Below are 26980 nucleotides of genomic sequence, written 5' to 3'. Positions count from 1 at the left end.
GCCAAGGCCCAGAACAATGGAGGATTTGTTTAAAGGATGATGTCCTGCTCCCTGCATCCAAACACACACTGGCACGCCAAGGACACACTCTCAAAAGACCAGACATGCACACACACACACACACACACACATACACATGATCACTAGGGGTGTAAACACATACGAATGTGGAAATATATATAGTATGACTATATGACTATATATATACATATTTTTAAGAGTTCACAAGTTTTAAGAGTTCAAAAATCAATATTTGGTGGAATAACCCTGGTTGTTTTTTAATCACAGTTTTCATGCATCTTGGCATCATGTTCTCCTCCACCAGTCTTACACACTGCTTTTGGATAACTGGGTTTTACTATACTATATTGTTGTGTTATTTTTTTATTATATTTCATAATAAATCAAATAGATTTGCACTACAGGGGTTGGACAATGAAACTGAAACACCTGTCATCAATTTAGTGTGGGAGGTTTCATGGCTAAATTGGAGCAGCCTGCTGTTCAATCTTCATCAATTGCACATTATTGCACCAGTAAGAGCTGTAAGAGTGTGAAGGTTCAATTAGCAGGGTAAGAGCACAGTTCTGCTCTAAATATTTCAATGCACACAACATTATGTATGACATACCAGAGTTCAAAAGAGGACAAATTGTTGGTGCACGACTTGCTGGCGCATCTGAGACTGAGACAGCAAGTCTTTGTGATGCATCAAGAGCCACGGTATCCAGGGTAATGTCAGCATACCACCAAGGAGCACCAACCACATCCAACAGGATTAACTGTGGACGCTGTAAGAGGAAGCTGTCTGAAAGGGATGTTCGGTTGCTAACCCGGATTGTATCCGAAAAACATAAAACCACGGCTGGTCAAATCACGGCAGAATTCAATGTACACCTCAACTCATTCATTGTCCGACCCCTGTATATCATTTTGTAGTGCAGCATATCTTACTTTATTATATGGTATGGTAGCGTTATGTGCGTTATCATATATTTAAGTGTATTGTATTGTACTGTATTGCAGCACATGTATGTGTTTGGCTGTTGAATGAAATTGAGTTTATTTCTGTGTATAAATGCATGTGTATGAGTGTGTGTGTGCCTGAGTGTGTGTGTGTGCGTGCCTGTGCATGTGGGAGCAGCTCTGTCCTCAGTGAAGTGTACCTCCTGTATTTGAGACTCAATTATTTAAATGGAATTGATTATTGCTGTCAGGCAGCGTTCAGTTTCTCAATATTTCTGCTCTGTGGACATTTTTATTGACGGGTGGGTGGATGGGTTTGTGCCCGTTTGTGTTTGTCTGGTGTCTGTCTGCGTGCATGCTTTGTGGCTGTGTGTGCAAGAGTGTGTGTGTGTGTGTGTGTGTGTGTGTTAAGAGGGTACCTCTCTAACCTCCCAGTAAATCCATGCGATTGTCATTCAGCATATCTTATAATCTTATTTTGCTTCGATTCGAAATCCTTTCAGAAACACACTGAATACACTTGGAATGAACTGATATGGGAACAGTGGGCCAGAGCTGATAACTGATATATTTTATATATTTTTTATGGGCTTATCTGCATGTTATAAAAATAACAGAATGTAAAATTTAATTTGATACAAGCCTTTCCACTCTTCCTGCAGACTCTCAGGTCCCTTGATTTCCAAATGAAATGTAATCTGAACAACCAATGATTTTTAAAGGAAGGGTGCCCATTTTTTCATACCACTGTATATTTCAAATATATTTCACTGTAGAATAGAATAAAATAGAATTCCCACATTGGTGCATTCCTATATATATATATATATATATATATATATATATATATATATATATATATGTATGTATTTACACACAAGCACAAACAAACACCTACATGCATGCACACACACACAAACGTGAATACATGTTTGCACACACACACACACACACATACACATATATATCCACAGTGCTGGACGATGCTATCGGTTTCAGTTGAGATCAGTTTTTCCTCTCAGGAACAACGACAGCAATTAAATATCTTTATATTTTTAAAAGAGAGTCACAACTATTACTATTTATAAAAAATGGTGTACAATATGTCCTGATGGATTTTATATATTTTTTTGCTATAAATACATGGATGCACACACACACACACACACTCACACACACACACATACACACACACAAACAGGAAGGTCAAAAGCAGGCCTGGCATTGTAAATATTGTCTGAGCAAGACAAAGCGAGAAGATGCTTCTAAACTCAGCACAGACAAACACACACTTAAACACACACACACACACACACACACACACACACACGCATACACACATATATACACTCACACACACACACAAAGCAGCGGATGGTCGTTTCCTCTGGTGGCTGTGCAGCAAAAAGAAAAAAGAAAGAAAAGTCCAAGAGTTGAGCTTTGTGTCTGTCTGTGTATGTGTGTGTGTGTGTGTGTGTGTGTGTGCAGACTTTTTAGTGGTTTTTGAACACAACAACATCCGCCGTGCTCAAAACACTCACGCCAGCAAAACACACACAGCACACACACACACACACACACTTCTCAGAAGCAACTCAAGGGTGTGAAATGCCCAAAACGCCAAGATGTGCATGTTCTCACACACACACACCTACCTGTACACATACTTGCATGCGGATCATTGCACGCTTTCAAACACGTGAAAATGCCAACATGTGCATAGACATTCACACTCTCCCCACACACACACACACACACACACACACACAGCTGCAATAAGCATAGGTGTGTGTATGCAGCAAATGTGTAATGGGAACTTAACAGCACTGGTAAGATTCTTTTGTAAACTACTTCAGAGAAGACGCAACAAAGAGAAAAACGTGCAATTGGCCGTCTTAACCCTTTATAATAATTGTAATCACCTGTGTATGTATAGGTCAAGGGTCAATGAGCTTACCAAATAAATTTAGTTTTCCAATAATTAGTGCTAAAATTATTTAAATCAATAAAATGACTAGGGTGCTAAAATGTATGCACCTGCCTAATTTAGTTTAAATAATTATTGCACGCTTTCTGTAAATTCTATAAACTTCCTTTCCCTAACTTTATAAAGGGTTTATAAATGGTTTACAATTAGTGTATTAATGGTTACTAATCAGGTTATAAATGCCATAAAAATCATTAATAATCAGTTTTAACACATATGAAGAAAGGGCAACAGTATAGACGGCTGTGGGTTCACTATTTGGCAAACAACAGGTCATTGTTGCTCTTTCTACGTATGTGTTATAACTGATTATTAGTGATTTTTAAGGCATTTACAATAAATTAGTAACAATTAATAAACAAATTGTAAACCATTTATACACCCTTTATAGAGGTAGTCTTATTTTACTGTATATTTAACAGAAATTGCTCAGGGAAGCTCAAACTTTTTTAATACCACTGTATGTATTTCTGTCTATTTGTGTTGCTTTTTTAGGGAGTTTTCACACCAGCACTATCTGATCTGGTTAAATACAATTAAATATACTGCAATTTTGCTAGTATTGACCCACGCCCTTGACTGGGCAGAGAAGAAAAGAGGGGGGGCGAACTCAGAGTATTGGGGTGGAGTTCGGGGCGCCTTCACTGTAAAGCGTGAAGCCGAAGCCCCCCCTCACATGAAGAGAAACACAAAAAGAGAATAAAGTTAAAGAAGGAGGAAGATGGGGAGGAGGTGGGTGCGAGGTTTGTTCAATGAGCAGGTAGAGAGGAAGTGACGGTTTAAATAGGGAAGGAAGTGGGAGGAGTGAGGGCGTGGATCACTCCCAAAAATTAGTTATAATGCATAACTCCACATATTGTGATACTGTAAACAAGGTGATATAGACTACTGTATTTTTTCCTAATCTGAAGTTCATGTCTGTGGAGCTCCAGATATAGCAGCATCATTCTGCAGTGAGGAGATCAGAAACCGATACACTGATATAAACATCTCAGCACAGCTACAGTCACACTCCACCCACTGCTTCACACTACACTGCACGCTACATGTACAGTGGGTACAGTGGGTAAAGTGTGTCAGACATGAGCGTCTCTCTCACAGATTTTCTCAGCAGTGGTGCGTCAGATGCACCTTTTATCACTGGAGCCATTATTACACTGTAATCCTCGATGAGATTAATTAAATTCAATTATTTAAGAAAACTGTTTGCCTTAAAAAAAAATATTTTAAAACATAAAATTATTATAGCTAATATTTTAATCTTTTTCTTAATACTTTGAAGTAAAATTGATTTGTATGTAGCTTTCTTTTTATTATTAATTTAACTGTATTTTTTTTTTATTATAAGGCGCACCGTACTATAAGGCACACCATCAGTAAACGTCTATTTTCTGGTCTATTTTCATACATAAGGTGCACCGGATTATAAGACACATTTTAAGTGACACTACATTTTCTTTTTAAGTCAAATGAGCGCTGGATGTTTATCTACACTAATCTAAAAATGCGCTTCTGTTTATTTACAGTAAGCTTAGATTTCCAATATTTTAGCTTGGTTAGCAGCATCGCTAGCCGTGGTAAGCAGCAGCACTAGCCGTGGTAAGCAGCAGTGCTATCCGTGATTAGCAGCACTTAGCAATAGTAAGCTAAGATAAGTAAACAAATCTGTGATTCATAAAAAAAAAACATTATTTTTAAGTCAAATAAGCACTGCAAGTTAATCTACACAGATTTCTCTCCTGAAAACGGTATATTTGGGTAATTAAAGTGCTTTATTTGTTTACAGTAAGCTTAGAATTCCAGATTCCACTACAGCTGGCTGTAGCAGCATTAGCATTAGCAGCTAACCGCTAGCGATAGCGGGATGGAAATGCTGCCCAACAGAGCTACACTGAGGAACCCTGAATGTTCCGGGAAAGACAGGGTCATATTATCTAGCAGTTCGCCCCACGTAATTTGTTTTAACAGGGTAAACGCGTAGGCTTCAGTCTGATATACTCACCTTTGAGTGGTGAAAGAGCTAGCGCTTAGCGTGGTTAGCAGCTAATGCTAATACAGCTCAAGTCTTGGTGCTGGAGAACTAAACTGAAACTCCTGTATAACGCTGTAATTCAGCACTTAATACCTAATAATGACTGGTAAAATTCATAAAGGAGAAAAAAAAAGGAGCAACTGACAATTTTTTTTGGAAAACTGAGTAAACCGAGTATACTGAAGTTATTTTTAACACTTTATTTTTATTTATTTATGTGAGTAAAGTCTAAAAAAGAACTTTTAAAGTGAACTGACAATTATCGGCTCTCCCTGTCGCCATTCTACAGTATATAGCAGTGCTCTGATCCCCAAAGCTATAATATTGATATTCATGTGGGGAACGCTGTATTGTATATAGGGAATGTCATGAACACTAATAGTGGTAACAGTCGTTTTAAATAGAGACCATGATACAAGGCATTATGCATTCACATGAAGTTCCCACCTGCAATTAAAAAGCAATTATACTAAACGTCCCTGTCAGGGTTCAGTAGTCAGCAGGAGTCAGCGGGACTCAGACTCAGTGCTCTGAAACCAGCCCTACTAGGAGTGGTACAGCACCTCTCAATTACAGCTCTTAAAGGATCTGCTACGCTACAGACGATAAAAGATTCTGTGTACAGCTGCCAAAACAGTTCGTACCTGTCAGGGCACGGACTTCACCACCTCTGAAGGTGTCCTGTTATATATGGCAACAAGACAAAAAAACAAGACCAGGTTAGCAGCAGGTTTTGTAAGTTCTACGTCCTGTAAGTTGTGAGGTTGCACCTTCATGGATCACATCAGTGAGCCTTAGGTGCCCTAAACCCTGTGGTTGAACCATCCCACAGGACATGCCTGAACTTTTGAAGATGTTCTGACTCAGTTATCTTGTCATCACAGTTTAACCTTAGCTTCTTAACCCATTCAGACCTGAGTTATGTTGAGACACTGAGAAAAAATATATGAATATTGTCTATAATGCTGAAATATATTTTTATTATATTGGCATATTGGTTTACTGTATATATATATATATATATATATATATATATATATATATATATATATATATATATATATATATATATATTATATATTATTTTTTTATATTATTACTTTTTTATTTCACAAACCATCTCTAAACAGTAAAGTAAACATGGTTAAATATGTTCTAAATCACACAAATTTTGTAAAAAAAAAAAAAAAAAAAGAGCTTGCATTTTTCCTCGTTGGCTCTAGTGCTGCCATGCTCTACTTTGTGGTCCATTCTGAATTGTAAAAAAAATGTACAGCTTATTGAAGCGTTTGTAGAGTAAGCTTTGTCCTAAATAAATATAAAAGAACACTCTAAGTATTCTTTACAATAACTTTTTGTACTTCAAGGTTTTGGGGCAAAGCGCATCAGATTCTTATGTTGGTTCATCCCTTCATCGGACTTCATCTGAAGGAGGGATCTGTACCTACTGTCTGTGGCAATTCAGCAGATGATGGGGATTTATACGTACTTTCAAATAATAAAAAATAAAGCACAAGCTATCACTAGTGTGTGGTAAGCGCTCAGTATAGGAGTATATGTGGTTTGCATGGCTAGCAACAGCTTATTTGCATAAAAGTGACAGAGCCCTTAAACGGCTCATTCTGAAAAGGACTAAATCTTTATGTGAGAGTTATGTTTTTAAAAAAAGAACTTCATGTAGATGAATCATGTCTTTATTTGAAGATGTGATTTTAACGTTATGCCTGATTGCTAATGCTTTTCATTATACCAGTCCTTATAAGGACATGTATAGACCTTCTGTGATTGGCTAGGATGTGAGGTTAATTTTGTATGGGAATATTCTGCAATATCAGTGTTACAATAGCTTATACACTGCCATACCAATTAACTCCAGTACTTAAAAGTGTTGCGAGTGAACGAGTGTGTGTGTGTGTGTGTATGTTTGTGTGTGTTTGAGTGAGTGTATGTCAGTGAAGGAGTGAGTGTGAGAGAGTAGCTGAAAGGCGGTGATTGTGCCCGGTTTCGTGCCTGGCAGCATCCACAGAGCCTCCCTCCCACAACGGAGGGCACCCTCCCCACAATTCCCTGCACATTCCTAACCTCTCTCTTTCTTTCTCTCCGTCTCTCTCCCACTCTCTCGTGCTCGTTTTGTCTTTTTCCATCCCTCGCTCTCTCGCGCACAGTACGGTTCTCTCATGTAGGCCGGTTAAAATGCGCAGACCGCATGCCTATTACCGAATCAAAGTGCTGCTGGATAAAGATGAGCAGTGTGCGTGTTAACGGAAGCACCGTGACCTTCCTCGTGTTTTGGATGGCTCTGGGCGAGCGCTGAATGGTGCCACTGTGGCTGCCGATGACCTTTGCCCTCTCGCTGCGCCACAGTTTCCTTTTTACATGCTGAGCCAAATATGTGGCTGTCAGACAGCAGGCCTGAGCGGAATTATAATTCATAGGCCGGTTATTATTTGAGGCCGATTCGATTCAGTTTGTGTTAGCGGACGTGAAGCCAAAACAAGGCTTCCGGCTGCGGATGTCGGAGCAGGAAAAGCGCTCGGATCTGCAGAAATCAAAACTGCTTAATCACTGTTTGTCTTCTGCAGTAGTTAAACAAAGATATATTACATGTGTCCGGAGGCCAGGACTTAATCGATGTGTACAATCTAAAAAACAGAGGTACGATATGAGTACTTTTTTGTAATCAAAGGTACACTCTTCATAATTGTACCTCAAAGGTATAATATTGGTCTTTACAGGATCAGATGTGTTCCATTTGAAGTACAAAGTCTTTCCTAACAACAATAAGTACAGATTTGTACCATTTAACCTGCAGCCAAAAGCTACATTCAGTATTCCGTATCATTGCACTGATAAACAATATGTATTTTAATTGCACATTTTTTATTTGAAAGCCAGACAATTTTGGATCATCAAGTTTTTGAGCCATATTGTTAAACTGTTAAACTGCACTGATGAGATGATGAGATTGGTTGGGTGGTTCTCTCATATTTCAAAGTGCTCACCACCCACACCAGAGACATACGAGCTGAGTACAGCTCAGAGGGGTGTTCCACAGAGCGGTGTTTCTCTGTGTTTAATGATTTAACCCACAAGCAAGAACTGTTCATACCTATAGACCTCCAGCTTCAGTCTGGTCTTTAACAATCCAGCCTGCTAAAAAATCCTGATTTAAACAGTTCTGCCCTGAAGTCTTTTTCTGGTTGCTCATTCTATACTATTTAACAATGTCTACCCGACAGTGTTCTAGATTCAGTGTTCTAGAATGCTCTTTTTCCTTTATCCCAAAGTTATCATTCTAGACCTTAGCTCATATTTCACACTGTTCTAAAACTCCATCACTCCATCAATAAACATAATTCTATAATGTTCCCCTCCTGCCCATGCTGTTCTAGAACGTCTTCCTTTAATTTATACCATTCTAGAGTGTTCACCTAATATATACAGATGGTTCTAGAAAGTGCACCTCCTTCAGTTTATATTGTATATCTAGAATGTTCTTCTAATTCACACTTCTAGAATTCTCTTCTAATTTACACTGTTCTAGAATGCTCTCCTTTATTCACACTGTTCTAGAATGTTGTTCTAGTTCACACTATTCTAGAATGCTCTTTTATTCACTGTTCTAGAATGTTCTTCTAATTGACACTGTTCCAGAATGATCTCTTCCTTTCTTCACACTGCTCCAGAATGCTCTCCTTTATTAACACTTGTCTAGAATGCTCTTCTTTATTCCCACAGTTCTAAAATGTTTTTCTAGTTCACACTGTTCTAGAATGCTCTCCTTTATTCACACTGTTCTTGAATCCTCTCCTTTATTTACACTGTTCTAGAATGCTCTTCTTTATTCACACAGTTCTAGAATGCTCCCCTTTATTCACACAGTTCTAAAATGTTTTTCTAGTTCACACTGTTCTAGAATGCTCTCCTTTATTCACACTGTTCTAGAATGTTGTTCTAGTTCACACTGTTCTAGAATGCTCTCCTTTATTCACACTGTTCTAGAATGTTGTTCTAGTTCACACTGTTCTAGAATGCTCTACTTTATTCACACAGTTCTAGAATGTTGTTCTAGTTCACACTATTCTAGAATGCTCATTTATTCACTGTTCTAGAATGTTCTTCTAATTGACGCTGTTCCAGAATGATCTCACCCTTTCTTTTTCAGGATTAGTAGCTGACTTTAAAATGACTGTGTGTGCTGAGGAGCGGTGTGCCGGGGTGTGTGTGTTCTGTGTGTGCTAAGGAGCGCTGTGTGTATCGGTGTGTGCTGAGTGGCTGTGTGTGTGTGTTTGCTATTGGTTATCGGTGTGTGTCGGTGTGACAGTGTGTGTTTCTCGGGGAACGGAGCGTGTTGGTGTGTGTGTGTGTGTGTTTTGCCGGGGAGTGGTGGTGTGATGGTGTGTACTGAGGGATGAAGAGCCGGTGTTTGCAGGGCAGTCAGGGCTGGATATTAAAGCCGTGTGTTTGTGGTGTCAGTGAGAGGAACGGGTGAAGGCATTTGAAAGAGCAACCTGAGACCCGGCCGTCCTCCAGGTCTCACAGCAATAATCAAAGAGCCAGAGAGAAAGAGGGAAAGAGAGAAAAGAGGGGGGGGTTACAGCAGCAGCGGCAGCGCAGCTTCTCCAGTGTCTGTGCAGCACAACAGGTTTGACCACAGGAAAGAAACGGCTGAGCAGTCAGAGGAACCCGCCTCCGCTATCAGGAGCAGCACAGCGGCCCGTCGGGAAACCACAAACGGCTCTTATTGCTGCAGGAACCCAAAAATCAGTCTTTATTACCACAACCTACAGAGCACACAGAGACACCGCCAGCACCTTAATCAATCACCCCAAATCCAATTTAGCGCTCGGCACAGTGCGGCACAATTGTATCAGGATGGCACAGAACACAATTTTGAGTGCAGGAGAATATGCAATAACTACGTGTAGCCTGAAGGCACTGAGCGAGAGTTTGCAAACATCCTCTTTTTAGCGTGTGTGTGCATGTGTGTGTGTGCACATGTGTGTGCGTGTGGCTACTTTACATTTGATCTGTTCTTCACTAATCTACACTTTAGAGCTAAATCTGCAGGGGATTAATGTGCATTCCCATTTCAGTATATTAGTGACACACATATCTGAGATACTTCTGTCGTTAAGTCGAATAAACAGGATGCTCTTCATGTTTTCGTAACAAAGAGATTTACACACATACAGGAGCTTTAACAACTCAGCATGAGCATGTGCGAACCATGTGTAAACACCAGGACTGACCTACAGGACTTTTTAAAATATTTACAGCATTAAACAGACCCTTTCATCTAATAGAAGACTGATATCCACACTATTCTAGATCAGTCTCCTTCTATCTATACAGATTCAGAGAGTTCTTTACTCATTCATACTGTTCTAGAACTGTGTCTCCTTTTTTGCTTTCATCTATATCATCCTAGATAACTTTCTCTACACTGCACTGTTTATTTAAGTTCTCACGTTTTCAAACAGTTCTAGATTGTTGGCATAGGATACTATCTGGCCCAGAATATGTTCTAGATGTTCTCATCTATTGTGATGTTTTGGGATACTCTCTCAATTTGCTGTATAATATTAGAATTATAATGTTAGCCCAGATGTTTAGTAGTCTAGAATGTTCTGCTCTTTTACACTGTTCTGGAATCCTCTTTTTCTCCTTCTATTTACATTAATCCAGGATATTCTCTGCATATCACAGTGTTTAAAAATGTTCTCTTCTTTTCATATTCCAGAATGTTGTTTGATCCTTCACTGCTAGATGTCTTTCTCACATTCACACTGATTTAGGAATGCTCTCTTACATTTATACCTCTGGCCCAGTGTTCAGTAGTCTAGAATATTCTCTCATTTATACTGTTCTAGAATCTTCTCCTCATTTATACTGTTCTAGAATCTTCTCCTCATTTATACTATTCTAGAATGTCACATATTCGGACCCTTCTGGAATGCTGGCCCAGAGTTTTAGTAGTCCAGAATATTATCCTTATTCATAAGGATCTAGAATGTTCTCCTCATTCACACTGTTCTAGAATTTTCTCCTTATTCACTCTGTTCTGAAATGTTCTATTCATAATGTTTTACTTATTTACACTATTTGAAAACGTTCTCCTCATTCACACAGTTCTAGAATGCACTCCTTGTTCACTCTGTTCTAAAATGCAGTCCTCATTCAATCTGTTCTAGAATGTAGTCCTCATTCACTCTGTTCTGGAAAGATTTTTCACATGTTCTTACAATTCTAATGTTGGCCCAAATCTCAGTAGTCTAGAATGCACTCCTCATTCACATTGTTCTGGAACGTTTTCCCCCAATATATTCATAAAATTCTAGAATGCACTCCTCATTCACACTGTTCTAGACTGCACTCCTTATTCACACTGTTCTAGAATGCACTTCTTATCCACACTGTTCTAGAATGCACTCCTCATTCACACTGTTCTAGGATGCACTCCTCATTCACACGGTTCTAGAATGCACTTCTCATTCACTTTGTTCTAGAATATTCTCCTCATTCACATGGTTCTAGGATGTTCTCCTCATTCACTTTGTTCTGGAAAGTCCGCCCCCCCATATATTCATAAAATTCTAGAATGCACTCCTCATTCACACTGTTCTAGACTGCACTCCTTATTCACACTGTTCTAGAATGCACTTCTTATCCACACTGTTCTAGAATGCACTCCTCATTCACACTGTTCTAGGATGCACTCCTCATTCACACGGTTCTAGAATGCACTTCTCATTCACTTTGTTCTAGAATATTCTCCTCATTCACATGGTTCTAGGATGTTCTCCTCATTCACTTTGTTCTGGAAAGTCCGCCCCCCCATATATTCATAAAATTCTAGAATGTACTCCTCATTCACACTGATCTAGAATGTTTCTTCTCATTCATTCTGTTCTAGATTGTGTTCATGTGTTAGTATATATCATCACAGTGGGGTTAAAAGCTTGTATCTGCCAAAAGCAGTTTTACGGGAGAAAGTTTCTTAAATGAAAGTCAGACAGATTTTATTCCAAGTGATTTTGGAGCCCATTCATCGTGGAATTTAGATACAATTTGAAGAACAACAAGAAGACCTGACAAAAATAGAAATATACAGATTTGGGTGTGACTGTGATGGCAGATATGAATATATATGGGACATCCTAAACATTATGACTTGTGTATGTGTGTGTGTATGTGTGTGAGTGTGAGTGTTCTAGGGCACAGAATAGAGCAGAGAAACAGATGCTGTTGGGCTCAGACAGCTGGGGACTAAAGGCACCAATTACAGTGCCACCGTGCCTCTGACACACATTATTATACACTCTGTAATCTCCACTCTCACTCCCACACACTCCTCTGCCACCAGAGAGAGAGAGAGACAGAGAGAGAGAGCAAGAAAAAAGAGAGTGAGACAGATAGAGCGAGAGACAAAGAGAAGATAAGAGAGATAATGGGAGAGAGAGAAGAAGAAAAGATGGGAAAAGAAAAAGAAAATAAATAATGGGAGAGAAAAAAGGAGGAGAGAGAATGTTAATGACAAAATAGGAGAGGAGGAAAAAGAAAGAAAAAGAGCATTAAGAGAAAGACAGAGAGAGGGGAAGAGAGATAATGACAGAGAGAGAATGCATGCAGTGTCACTGAAAGGAGGAGTGAAGAGAACAGAGGAGAGGAGAGAGGAGGTAAAGATAGAAAGAGAGAGAGAGAGAGAGAGAGAGAGAGAGAGAGAGGTGAAGGAGCCATTAGCTCAGTGTTATATGGTGAAGCAGCAGGAGGCTAAAATAACTCATGGTGAGACAGTGAGACTTTGTGTGTGTGTGTGTCTGTGTGTGTGTGTGTGTGTGTGTCTGTGTGTCTGTGTGTGTGTGTGTGTGTGTGGTGTGTGTGTGTGTTGGCTTGTCCGTCGCACAGACATCACCGTCATTATCCTGCTCTCAGAGAACAGACTGTCAGGAAGTGTGTGTGGAGTCCTGGAGAGGAAGAAGAGTTCATACACACACACTCACACACATTCACACACACACACACACACACACACAAACTCACACACATTCACACACACACACACACTTGCAGCGAACGCAGAGAACGCAGCCTCCTGTAAGCAGACTGCAGGCGCTGAGCCGCAGGCGACCCCTCTTATTAACCAGACGAGTAAAATCAACTGAGAGAGACTGAACACTGACGACCCTCTGGGGAGAGAGACACAGAGAGACTCATAGAGAGAGAGAGAGAGAGAGAGAGAGACTCATAAACAGAGAGAAAGCCCTTCAGATGAATGCATTCAGCTACTTTTTAGTTACAATTAGTTGCACCAACTGCTGACAATTAAGCAGAAAATCGAGCCACGCCCCCTCTTTTCAGAAAGACAGACGAAGAGAAAGACAGAGTGCAAGGAGAAAGAAAAGGCATATCAGAGAACTCAGAGCAAAACTACTGACCACACACTAACTTTATCACCACACACCCTGATCTCTATCTCTGAGCAAGAGAGAGAGAGAAAGAGAGAGATAGAGAGAGAGAGAGAGAGAGAGAGAGAGAGAGAGAAAGAGAGAGGAAAGTGGGGGGAGACAAAAGCAGGAAAAACTGCTAAAACAATCTCAGAGAGGAAGAGGCTGAGTGACAAACAAAAGAGAGAGAGGAAAGCATGGTAAAAAAGCAAGGCAATGCAAAGTGAAGCCTCCACATTTCTAGTGCCTCTGCTGGCTGGTTGCAGTACAATATGTAGCTCCGCCCATCCCTATATGATCTAATGACAAAAAAATGACAAAATCTTTTTCGCTTTTAAACTCTAGTGTCCTGACAATTCCTTTTTTCCTATTTTATTTGTGATTTTTCCAATTGTTCCACAATTTGGTTATCCAATTGTCCCACCCCTTTTTGCGTCCCCATCACCAGTGGCGTCTGTGACCCTAGATGGTGCGGACGAGCACATGCCTCCTCCGATACTTGTGAAGTCAGTCACTTCTTTTTTTGGAGGCTAGCCCGTTTGGAGGAAAGCGCAGCGACTCGATTCTGATACATCAGCTCACAGACGCAGCCTTGTGCCGCCTGATGCCACCTTTGAGCGCCATCTACCCACCCGGCCAATTTTGCTCCCTCTGGGTGCCGGCAGCTGATTGCAGAGCTACATGAACAGGATTCGAACCTGCAACTTCCTGTTCACAGTAGTGTAAGTTAATGTAAAATGACCAGTGTGACCTTATTATTTGTTAGTCAGCCAGCCACTCTGATGGACTTGGTAGTATTTGTATTTGGTCTCAGCCAGCACTCTCACTAAATGTATATTCTGGTCTGGGTCGAGTTCGAATGCAGTTTAAAACATTATTTTTTCTTCTTTTAACTTCAGAGTTCTGGTTCTAAATTTTGACAAAAAAGTTTATGGTTCAGTAATAAAAAACACAAAAAAAATCTATTTTGCTGCTGAAACCTTAATTTTATACTTACTGGACAAAGAGGAGAATCCGCTCTGTGTCTGGTCCTTTAGGCTCCACTGTAAACTCAGTGAAGGCAGTCTGAGACGCTTGGTCTGGGAGAAGGGGGTGGGTCTATCAAATGAGTCGGTGAGTCTGGCTCCGCCTCTGGTCTTTACTGCTGAGACTCTGGTTGCAAATTTGACAGCTTGGCAGGCAATTTTGGCTTCATTTCTAAAGAAAGGAAAAGAATAGAAGCAGGGAGTCCATGTTTATTTACAGCCACTGAGTCAGACATAAAGAGAGAGAGAGAGAGAGAGAGAGAGAGAGAGAGAGAAGCATGTGTTTTGTCAGTAGTCTGGTGATTCAGAGAGTGTTTTAATGCGACTGAAAGCCAGACAAATAAAAACACTCATTTAAACTGCCACACACACACACATACACACACACACTCAGCTCAACCATCTCTTCTATACACAACACCCTAACAAGCCTGCGAGTGAGGGACGTATGTGTGTGTGTGTGTGTATTCAAATGCCACTCTCTGTGTTAGAACTATCTCTCTGATTAGAGGGTCACTCTGTTATGGGAGACCGAGATTTGTTTAATGTCCAGGGCGAGCGAGCATCAGATAACAAGAGAAAGAGAGAGAGAGAGAGAGAGAGAGGAGAGAGAGGAGAGAGAGAGAGGAAAATTAGAGAGTATGTACAAAAAGAAAGGACACAGTGAACAAGAGGGGAGAGATAGATGAGAAAGAGAGAATACAGAAAGAGAGGAGAGAGAGAAAAAGCAACAGAGTAAGCAAGAGAGTGAGAGGGAGCAAGTGATTGAGAAAAAAGAGTGAGAGAATGTATCTGAAAAGAGAGGAAAAGAAGACGAGAGAAACACAGGGCAAAGAGAAATAAAGTAAGAAAGAAATGTGTATATATATATATATATATATATATATATTTAAATGTACAGGCCCCCTCATTAACACCCGCATTCTCTGATACTACACTTAGTGTCCGTTTCTTCAGCTCCACTGATCATATAGAAGCACTTTGTAGTTCTATAATTACAGCCTCTAGTCCTGTATCTGTTTCTCTGCATACTTTATTATTATCCTCCTTTCAGTCTGTTCTTCAGTGGTCAGGACCCCAAAGGACATAAAACCACCACAGAGCAGCTACTATTTTAGTGCATTCTCACACTGCAGTGATTCTGATTGGCCTGCTGTTTGTGTGTTAGTTTGTATGTTAGCGTGCACCAAGGCAGTGCAGTGCAGCCAGAAATATACCCATGTTGTGGAGATGCTTTAGATGGGAGGTTGGTCAGAGTTGGTGGGAAGTTGATGCATGAAGCTAAATACAGGGCAATCCTGGAAAAAAAAAACTTTTAAAGCCGGTAAAAGACTTGAGACTGGGAAGGATATTGACCTTCCAGCAAGACAATGACCCTAAACATACAGCCAAAGCTTCATATGCTTCACATGATTTGCAGAACTACTGGAATGGTGTGATAACAATAACCTCAGAGGTGTGTGGCTTCTATCTAGACTTTGATCCTAAGATCTGGACCTACTTCCTTGCAGGAAACACTTTCATTTTGCTGGCATCTACAGCATCAAAAATGTATACTTAAAAACCTACAGAAATCTTCAGAACCTCCAAGCCCAAAAACATTAGGTTAACGCACTGTTGTCATACTCTACTCCTGACAAATAAATAATTCATTAAGTACAGTGTGAAATTTATGGAGTTTAACAGGATGTGGTCTTCCTTTTTGGATATTCTAACACAACTGGACTTGCAAGGCTGATTTGTGGCATTTTTACTGGATTGTTTGCACCTTTCATATTTTACTTTTAATGGCATTTTTTGTCAAATGTTAATATCAACTTTAATTTAACTATATTGTATATATAGAGAGAGGGCTGGGGTGGATAGGGTGTTTAATTTTCCTTCTTTTTGTCCTTAAAAGCTTGAGATATTTTGACGGTGTGAAAAATCTTTACAGTCTCTAGAAGTAAAGATGCAAAGCTTTGGGGGTGGAGAGACAAACACCAAAAATACTCACAGCTGTAAGACTTGCAGCGAAAGGTATTAAAGTACTAAGTATTGATAAATAGGGGACTGAATACTTTTGCATGTCACAACTTCACAGTTATGTGCTACTTTGTGTTTGTTTTAAGAATTGAAGTTTTGTTGACTTAGCTTAGCTTAGCTTTTTAGAAGGAAATTAGAAGAAAACATGGCGACACCCCTGTTCCTTACTAGTGCCTTATGTATGAAAATAGAGCGCCTTATAATCCAGAGCTCCTTATAGTGCGGTAAATACGGTAAAGGCAAATACCTGGAAAGGCAAATCACTGAAATGACAACATGCCGACATCATATGCATCATACCCCCTTCTACACACCAATCAGTGCCAAGTATAGTGAGACTCCACCCATGTAGGTGATGATGGCTGGATGTGGCAAAGTTCTATCAATTAAAATCACAATAAAATACATTTAAGTTTGCGATTGCAAGGTGACAAAATGTGAATGTGAATTCAAGGGGTATGAATACTTTTGCAAGCCACTTTATACAGAGAGAGAGAAAGAGTGAAAAAAGGAGGATGAGAGAATGAGAGTGTGAAGATGAGAAAGTGAGCGAGAGAGGAAAGAGAGAAAGAGAGAGATCTGGATAGAAATCACTGCCACCACTTCTAACTATACTGGAGCTGCTATTTCCCCTCAGTCTCACTCCACACACACAGACGCCAAGTCTGTACAACCATGTGTGAGAGACTATATGTGCCTCCTGTGAGTGTGTGTGTGTGTGTGTGTTTGGGTGTGAGTGAGAGAGAGAGAGAGCTTTTTGCCAGCACACACCTCCTCCTCCCTTCAGGGATAAATTTAGCCTAATTGTTCTCTCATATTCGAGCAGCAGCAGCATGCAGCCGCGCGCCCACCTCTGTTTAGCTCACTAACGAGTGTATAACACACTCGCACACTCACACACTCCTACAGCACAGAGCCTCCAGTCTTCAGCAGCAGTAGGCCAGTCACACACACACACACGTATCCAAAAGTACCCAGACGTCTCGTCTAATGAGTGAATTCAGCTGCACCCGTCTCTAACATGCTCCAAAATCTAGTAGAAACACCCACAGCCACTACAGAACCCAGTCTTAGGATGCTTTCACACCTGCCTTTTAAATGGGTGATAACAATCCACACCTAAAGACTGCTATCATCACCAATTAAACAATAGAAGAAGATAAAGAACCAGTGATAATAATCCTTACGTATGAATTTTACCAGTATAAGTACAGAATTGTACCTGTATAAGTAGTTAGTAAGAGTTTCAGTTTAGTTCTCCAGCAGTATTAGCATTTGTCGCCGTTCAGAGGTGAGTATTATTGGCCTGCAGCCTGCTGCTAACCCCGGCTAGCACTGCTGGAGCAGCATTAGCATTAGCCACTAATCGCACTAAGCGCTAGCTCTTTCCCTGTTTAGAGTCAAGCATATCAGACGGTGTGTTTGCTGTGTTAACACAAGCTACGAGGGATGAACCGCTAAATAATAGCACCCCGACTTACCGAAACACTCAGGTCTCTTTAGTATAGCACTGTTGGGCTAGGGCTAGCAGTTAACTGCTAATGCTAACCCAGCCTTAGTGGAACCCAGCGGTGAGACCTGCTGAATTAGAAGGAAAACATGGCAACACCTCTGTTCCTTACTAGTGTTACTAGTGTATATCTTATAGCGTGAAAAATACGTTAAACAGAAATAAAAGAAATCAGAGGGGAATCTGTTACGTTTATTCTGCTGCAGGTATAAAACCTGGAAAGGCAAATCACTGAAATGACAACATGCCAACATCATATGCATCATACCCCCTTCTACACACCAATCAGTGTCAAGCATAGGGATATTCCACCCATGTAGGTGTTGTTTAGTTTGCTTAATCATTAAACCGCAGTGGTACTGCTTTATATGGTGGCACTAATCCAATAAATAGGGTAAATCTGAAGGAAGAAAATTAATTGTTAAATTCTTTGAAACTGACACCAATAAATCCCTCATTTTTATTTTAGGAGCAACACAGATGCTGTGAAGTATCACAGAGAACTGTCTTGGGATATGAAGTATCGAGTATCGTAGAATCACAGAATCATGATATTATTGTTATCTTGGGCAAAGTGTTGTGATAATATCGAATCAGAGATGCCTTGTAAAAAGGCATAGTGGAAATTCACAAGTTACAAAGCTACCAGACCCTAAACACACAGTCTCTAATAATAGCTGAGTATTTTTTTACTGATGGAGATCCACAGCAGAGACAGATCCTGACCCACAACCGGCTCAGTCACCACAGTCTGAGCATACAGACGAGCAGGTTTAACGGTCTTGGTGTGTGGTCAGTGTGTGGTCAGTGTAAAATGTTGAGACAGAGCTGTGTTTCCTCTTTCACAGCCTGAAACACAGAATGATTCAGGAACTCCTGAAATTTAAGTTTTCTCCAAAAAAAAAGGGAAGAAAAAATAGTGCGACATGTGACACACCACAAACTGAAGACAGTAAGTAACACTGATAAAGTGTACTGCCCTATCACTAGTGCTCAGCCATATCACCTCAAATCAATATCACCATTAATTAAACACTTTTAATTCCACAAGATTATATCAGTTATTTCAACAATCCAAGATTAAATCGTTATTTCAAATGTACAAGATTATATTGGATATTTCAGTTCAGTTAATGGCAGTTTTGACGCTAACCTACTAAACTCCACCTACCCCTATAAAACTATTGTAAATAAGACTGTAAATACTTATTAAACACTATTATTACACTGAGAGCATACACTTTAGCTTTCCTGTGGGACATGACAAAAGTCTTTTTTTTATCATTTTTATTAAACTGATTTAAAACTGAATTTAAAAGAGGGAGAGAGATAAAATATGGAAAAAATAAAAAAGGGAGCGAAATAAGAAAGAGAAAAACTAAAAGATAAAGAGCAAAATAAATGTAGACAAAGAAAAGTTAAAAAAATTAAGAGAGAAATGAACTACGGGAACTAAGAAAGAGAGAGAACGAGAGCTCCATCATCATCACTCCTTCCTCTCGTTCTCTCTCTCTCTCTCTTAGTTCCCGTAGTTCATTTCTCTCTTAATCTCCCTCTTTTCTTTTATCTTTTTATCACAGTTTTTTTAGTCCTTCTCTCCTTTCTCTTTTTTTCTCTACATTTATTTTTCTCTTCATCTTTTTTTTAGTTTTTCTGCACACCCTCCCTCTCTCTCTCTTTCTGTGTTTTTTCTTCGTCTTATCTCTCTCTTCCTTTTTTCAATTCAGTTTTAAATCAGTTTAATAAAAAAAGATAAAAAAAAAAAGAAAAGGAGGAGATTAAGAAAGAAATGAGCTATGGGAACTAAGAGAGAGAGAGAAAGAGAGAGAGAACGAGAGCAAGAGAGTGTGGTACGTTCATCTCCTCCTCCTCATCATCACTCCTTCCTCTCCTCTTCCTCTGTGTCTGGCTCTGCGGGGGGTTAAGTACCTCGTTTTTTCACTAAATGCGCTTCAGATTATTTGGGTTTAAATCCTGGAACTGAGCGCTATCTCCATCCACAGATGGCTCGGGGATTTGAGAGGGGAAGGCCACCGGTCAGCCGGGTCCCGACACGGGGTGAGGATGGTGGTTATGGGGGGGTGTGGGGTGGTTGTGGGGGGTTATGGGTAGTCCTGAGTGAACAGTAAAACAGTATCAACACAACTCTGTGAAACAAAGAGCAGCAGAGACAGAGCTGTCCGCTCCGGCGCTCAGCTAACAGCAGCCTGTATGGAGATTGGGCTATTGTTTGGGAAGGCCGGGAGATGCCCTCCGTGAACGAGGGTCCGCCAGGAGAACGGATGAGGGGATGATGGGAAAAGGGGGGGAATCATTCATTTTTAATGCTACCTTGAGCACATTCAAAACCAAAGTTCCTCTTTGTGTCCGGGGCACAATTTGACAAGCTGGAGGGAGGGAACGGCGGCAGTTGGCATGATCAAGGGCTCTTCACACACGCCTGCACACACACACACACACACACACACACATACTGCCACCACACTTGACAGGATCCGTGTCTGAGCTGGAAGCGTCCTAATCTGTCTATGTGTGTGTGTGTGTGTGTGTGTGCACCGAGGGAGGTGGGATCCCGCTGATAATCTCCAGGGACTCACAATAAGGGTGTGGGGCTGTACGCTCTTTTTTGCCTGCACACACACAAACACACACACACAGTAAATGGACAAAAGTATTGGGACACCCATTACTTTGTTGAATCAACTTAACTTTGGTGGTTGGTGTGGTGCTGCATTGGATAACACCACCGCCTGCCAGTGAGCTACCACATCATGTGTAAGACTCGGGTTCAATTCCAGGTCTGGGTGACTGAATGCTGCGCTAAACCAATAAGAGTCCTTGGGCAAGACTCCTAACTCTACATTGGCCCAATTCTGTAATAGGAATTTCCTTGTAAGGTAAATGCCATAACTGTAAATGTAACTGTAACTGTCTCCACTGTCCAGAAAAGGCTTTCTAATAGATTTTGAAGCACCAACTCGCCAATTTATCCCAAAGGTATTGGATGGAGCTCCATCATTCCAGAGAACACAGTTGTTCCACTGCTCCACAGCTCAAAACCCCTCCAGCAGCCCACGCCTAGCATTAGGCACTGTGCCAATAGGTTCCTGTTCACTTATCTGCTCAAGGGAGTCCTATTCTTTTGGCAAATCTTCTCTATATAGACTTGATGCGTTATGTGTTATACGATTTGCACTCTCAATAAACGTCTATGTTCTGGTCTAAATAAGCTAAATAAACAAAACTGTAATTCTTTAAAAAACTGGATGTTAATCTTCACAGATTTCTTTCCTGAAAACTTTTTATTTATTTGTTTATTTGTGTGCGTAAAGTGCTTCTGTTTATTTACAGTAAGCTTAGATTTCCAGATTTCCACTAAGGCTAGGTGCAGCAGCATTAGCATTAGCAGCTAACCACTAACACCAGCGGGATGTAAATGCTGCATGACAGCGCTACAGTGAGAAACCCTGAGTGTTCCAGTAAGCCAGGGCGATAATGGCTAGCAGTTTGCTTAAAGTTGCTTGTTTTAATAAGGTAAACGCTTAGCACTGTTAGAGGCTAATGCTAATGCTGCTCCAGCAGTGCAAGCCAGGGTTAGCAGCAGGATACAAGCCAATAATACTCACTTCTGAGTGGCAAAAGAGCTAGCGGTTAGCGCAGTTAGCTGCTAATGCTAATGCTGCTCCACCCTCAGTGCTGGAGAACTTGACTGAAACTCCTGTATAAAGCTGTACTTCAGTGGAGTGGCTTTATTGCTTCTTAATTCCTGACTGATAAAATTCATACATAAGGGGCACTGAAATATAAGGTGAACATTTGTCTTTTGGGACAATTAATGAATCTTAAGTGCACCTTATAGTGCCAAAAATACAGACATAAAATAAAATCAGACAGCTGATGTAAATTAACTCTTAGTGAAAATTAAAACACAGGAGAAAAACAGCGCACAGGCCCTTTACATGATTACAATATTACACAGTTTATTTTTAGTTACAGGGCTGTAATAATACCCAGCATCATGATTAATTTGGTCTGATATTACAGCACACTCACACACACACTCACACACACACCCACACTTCCTCCCTCAAAACCACCTCCCCCTCGCTGTCAACGCACAGCACAGCTAACCGCTAACCCCCACCCACCCGGCTTTGATCAGAGCGAACACACACTTCATTTGATCAGCGCTGACGACACCAAAGAACCAATCTGACGCTTTCACAACCCAAACTCCAGAACACACAGAACCCACGGGGAACCCACCGCCCAGACCCACAGCAGCAGCAGCAGCAGTGAGGGATACAGGGAGTGGCTCTACAGCTACTGTACAGCATACACTTCACCATCCTAAACACACACACACACACACACTCACTCACACACACTCACACTCACACACACACACACACTAATCATCAGTAACTCATTAGCTTTAAAAAGCTGACCACGCACTCTGCACTCCTGTGGGGTGAGTGCAGGTCTCTCTCTCTCTCTCTATCCTCTCTTCTCTCTCTCTCTATCCTCTCTTCTCTCTTTCCTTCTTTCTTTGTCTGTATATCATTTGTCATTTTTTCTCCTTTCATTTTTATACCTTCTTTCCATCTATCTTTTGTTTTTTCTTCTTTCTCTTTTATTTAGTACTTTTCTTTATATCATTCTTTCTTTCTATATGTAATGTATCTTTTATTTTTTCTTTGTTTCTCATTTTCATTCTTATTTGCTACTACTATCTTGACTTCACCTTTTCTTTTTCTTTCATTCTTTCTTTCTTTCTTTCTTTTTTATTGTTTTGTTTGTTTCTGTCCATATTTCTTTCCATCCTTATTCTTCTCTTTTTTCTCCTAATTTTCTGTCCTTCATTCATGTCTTTGTCTCTCAGTCTATTCTCTTTACGTTTTACCTGTTCTCTTCTTTTATTTAATTATTTTTTATTTTCATTTGCTCTATTTCCTCCCTTTTTACTTTACTTCTTTTATTCACTGTCTCTTTCTTTTCCCTGATTTTTCTTTGCTCTGTCTGCTTTATCTCCTCTGTATGCTCTGTCTGCTCTATCATCTCTGTATGCTGTAGCTGCTCTTTCTTCTCTTTATGTTGTAGCGGCTCTGTCTGCTCTATCGGCTCTGTGCTCTAGCTTCTCTGCATGCTCTATATCCTCTGTGTGCTCTACCTCATCTGTGTGCTTTATATCCTCTGTCTGCTCTATCTTCACTGTATGCTCTAGCTCAGGGGTCGGCAACCTATGGCACGCGTGCCACTGCTGGCACGCCAAGGCATAATCACTGGCACGCGACACGCTGAACCAGCATCAGCAAAAAAAATAATAAATCAGACTGACAGCACGACCCTTCAATCGAATTCGCTCCTCAACGCTCTGCACTCAGCTCCCGCCCACTTTCCCACAGACCCATGTTTAAATTTAGCCTAATCAAAATCAGTTAGCCCACCTAATAGCGTTACAACAGATGACAGAGCTTCCAGCTTAAAAAACAAAGCTAGGGTATTTCAGCCCTCCTGGACGTAAGACTATGGTTTTGTGTATGTCAAAGATCGTGTCGCAGCTCTGATCGACTGGATGGATGTACAGGACGTGGAGATGCAGCTGATAGAGCTGAAGAGCTCACCACTGTAGGTGACGAAGTTTGCAGAGCTCCAAAAGCAGTTAGAATCCACCCCTGTGCAACAGCACGGAGCCTGCATCCTCGCACGCTGGACATCTGCACTAGAAAAGTTTGGCTGTCTCAAGAGCATTGCATTGGCCCTCTTGTCAGTGTTCGGCTCAACATACCTGTGTGAGCAGGTATTTTCGCACATGAAAAGCTGAGCCCTATCCACAGCCGTTTGACGACGGACAATTTCGAGTCATGTTTACAATTAAAAGTGACAAACTGCAACCCCCAGATAAGAAAGCTCAGCCAAGAAAAGCAAGGACAGGGATCACACTGACTGGTAGGCAAGATATATTAATTCAGTGCAAATTACGCTTATCTATAAAGCCACGTTAATCCAGAGCTGGACTCACTGTTATTCTGATTACACAACAACAATAATAATAATAATAATAATAATAATAATAATAATAATAATAATAATTTTATTTGTAAAGCACATTTTCTATGTAAAAAAAAAATCCAAATTTGTAGAACATATTCCCGTAGTTTGTGTGTGTTTTTTTACCATTATTGTTGATAGTGGCACACTCATTGACAAGAAATGTTAAAATTGGCACTCCATGTCTCAAAGGTTGCCGACCCCTGCTCTAGCTGCTCAATCTTCTCTGTATGCTCTAGCTGCTCTATGTTCTCTGTATGCTTAAGCGGCTCTGTCTGCTCTATCTGCTCTATGCTCTAGCTTCTCTGCATGCTCTATATCCTCTGTGTGCTCTATCTCCTCTGTGTTCTTTATAGCCTCTGTCTGGTCTATATCCTCTGTATGCTCAAGCTGCTCTATCTGCTTTGTGCTCTATCTCCTCTGTCTGCTCTAGCTGCTCAATCTTTTCTGTATGCTCTAACTGCTCTATCTCCTCTGTATGCTCTAGCTGCTCTATCTGCTGACCATGCTGTAGCGTGCTGGGTGTCGGTGAGGCTGAAGAGCAGGAAGGCCTGAATTCATGGTCAAATTTAAACAGACAGATAAACAAACCAGGATCACCGACACTCACACTCATCCACAGACCACACCCACAACACCACCCACAACATCCAGGCTGCTCTAATCCTGTCCCAGAGCAGGGCAGGTGCACATACACCAGACCCCCTCCTCCTCCTTCTGCCTGACCCCTGACCCCCCAGCAAGAGGCCCAGGCATCATTTCCCTCTATGTACATTCTCTCACCATCCCCCCATCCTTTCTCCTTCACACACACACACACTCCTATAGATATATATCTGTGTGTGTGAGTGTGAGTGTGTGTGGTTACGCTCTTGAAAATATATTTTGATTTTAATATATGTAGATTTTTTTTAATACTGTAAATGACACCAAATGGAAACTTGTTGTAAAGTTGTAGTTGTGTAAACAGTAAACAGTCCAATCCACTGTTAAAGTATCATTCAATAAAAATATAATACATAAACAAATATATATACACACACACACACACACTCACACATATGTATGTATGTACTTTGTGTCAGTTACTGTATGCCAGCATGCAGGAATTCAAAAGCCCTTAAAAGTATGCAAATGACAAACTGCAGACAGAGAAATACAGGCCTGACCAGTCTGTGTTTATGGTTATAATGTGTGTGAGTGTTTCAGTGTGTGTGTCTGTGTGAGAGTGTTTCAGTGTGTGTGTGCATGTTTTAGTGTGTCTGTGTGTGTGTGAGTGTTTCAGTGTGTGTGTGTGTGTGTGTGTGTGTGAGAGAGAGTGTTTCAGTGTGTCTGTGTGTGTGTGTGCATGTTTGTGTCAGTGTGTGTTTGTGTGTGCATGTTTGTGTCAGTGTGTGTCAGTGTGTGTTTGTGTGTGCATGTTTGTGTCAGTGTGTGTCAGTGTGTGAGAGAGTTTCTGTTTGTGCGTGCATGTTTGTGTCATTGTGTGTGTGTGTGTGTGTGTGTGTGTGTGTGTGTTTGTATGTGTGTGTTTGTGTGTGTGTGTGTCAGTGTGTGTGTGTGTGTTCTCGAGCTACATAAATAGTAACAGAATGCATGTTTATTTTCAGGTGTAAAGAATATGATCTAACAGCGGAAAATTCTTCACCATATTTTGCTTTTTTAAAAAGAGGATGCTGATGACACACAGGGGTCCGCTGTGTGTCGGAGTGTGGGAGAGTGTATTCATACACACACACACACACACACACACACACACCAGGGCAATTCAGAGTTACCACTTCACATGATCTCCTGTAACTTGGAAACTTCACCCAGATAGAGACTTGAACCCAGGACCCCAGTGCAGGGTTACAACATGCAAGTCATATCAGAGAAATATCAGAAATAACAACACAAAAAAAAGATTCAGAGCTCTTAGACCTCAAATAATGCAAAGAAAACAAGTTCATATTCATAAAATATTTGGTGAAATAACCCTGTTTGTTTGTTTTTTAATCACAGTTTTCATGCATCTTGGCATCATGTTCTCCTCCACCAGTCTTACACACTGCTTTTGGATAACTTTATGCTGCTTTACTCCTGGTGCAAAAATTCAAGCAGTTCAGTTTGGTGGTTTGATGGCTTGTGATCATCCATCTTCCTCTTGATTATATTCCAGAGGTTTTAAATTTTTGGTAAAATCAAAGAAACTCATCATTTTTTTTAAGTGCTCTCTTATTATCTTATATATTTTTATATACTCCAGAGCTGTATAAACATATACACTATATAAAGCTTTACTATATAAAACCGTTCAACACATAATCAACTCTGGGAGCAGGTCTGCAGGTCTGATTGAGTTAAAGTGGACAATCACAAGGGCTCTGAATGGACCTTCAGCAGGACCTTCGGGGTTAAAGACTAACAAGCTTCTCTGGTCATCGTTATACAGAGATAATAAAGTGACAGTTCAGTTCAGGCGAAGAAGCTCTTCAGTAAATCCTCAAATTGGTGAGATAACCAATATCCCACAGCCCGGAGTAATCATAAGCAGCAGCCCTAATTCAATTTCACACAGTCAATTTCTGCACACTCGCTCCTGATGATCCTCTGATAACCCTGAGCAGCAGCATCAGTGATTTACAATGCGCCGACAGATGTCCCCTTTGTGTGTGTAAAACGTGCATGTGTAGCCGCCTGCGTGCGCGTGTACGTGCGTGCGTGCGTGTGTGTGTGTGTGTGTGTTTAGAGGGGGGGGTTGGTCAGTGGGCCGCTGGGTGTGTATGCCAGTGTGTGAGAGGCAGTGTTTCATCTCATCCTCTTGAAGGAAAATCCCTGTGCTAATCCAGATTGAGGAAGGAGGACAGTCAATGGCACACTCTTAACGTCTTAGCTTCATCCTCCTCGTCTGAGAACCTCAGCATCAGCACTGAAAGTAAAACCGCCAGACTGAGA

At 40.7% G+C, this 26980-nt stretch overlaps 1 protein-coding gene across 1 annotated transcript in view; it reads right to left on the bottom strand.

Moving 5' to 3' along the window:
• plxnb3 (plexin B3) overlaps positions 1-26980 on the bottom strand; it is a 151461-nt gene that overhangs the window by 109244 nt on the left and 15237 nt on the right. The window contains exon 2 of the mRNA XM_022670889.2: positions 14430-14629. The gene's annotated coding sequence lies outside the window, so the exon portion shown is untranslated. The remainder of the gene's footprint in view (positions 1-14429; positions 14630-26980) is intronic.

Source organism: Astyanax mexicanus, chromosome 12 (genome assembly GCF_023375975.1).
Source record: "Astyanax mexicanus isolate ESR-SI-001 chromosome 12, AstMex3_surface, whole genome shotgun sequence".
NCBI classification, from domain to species: Eukaryota; Metazoa; Chordata; class Actinopteri; order Characiformes; family Acestrorhamphidae; genus Astyanax; species Astyanax mexicanus.
This window is presented reverse-complemented; position numbering and strand designations above follow the sequence as displayed.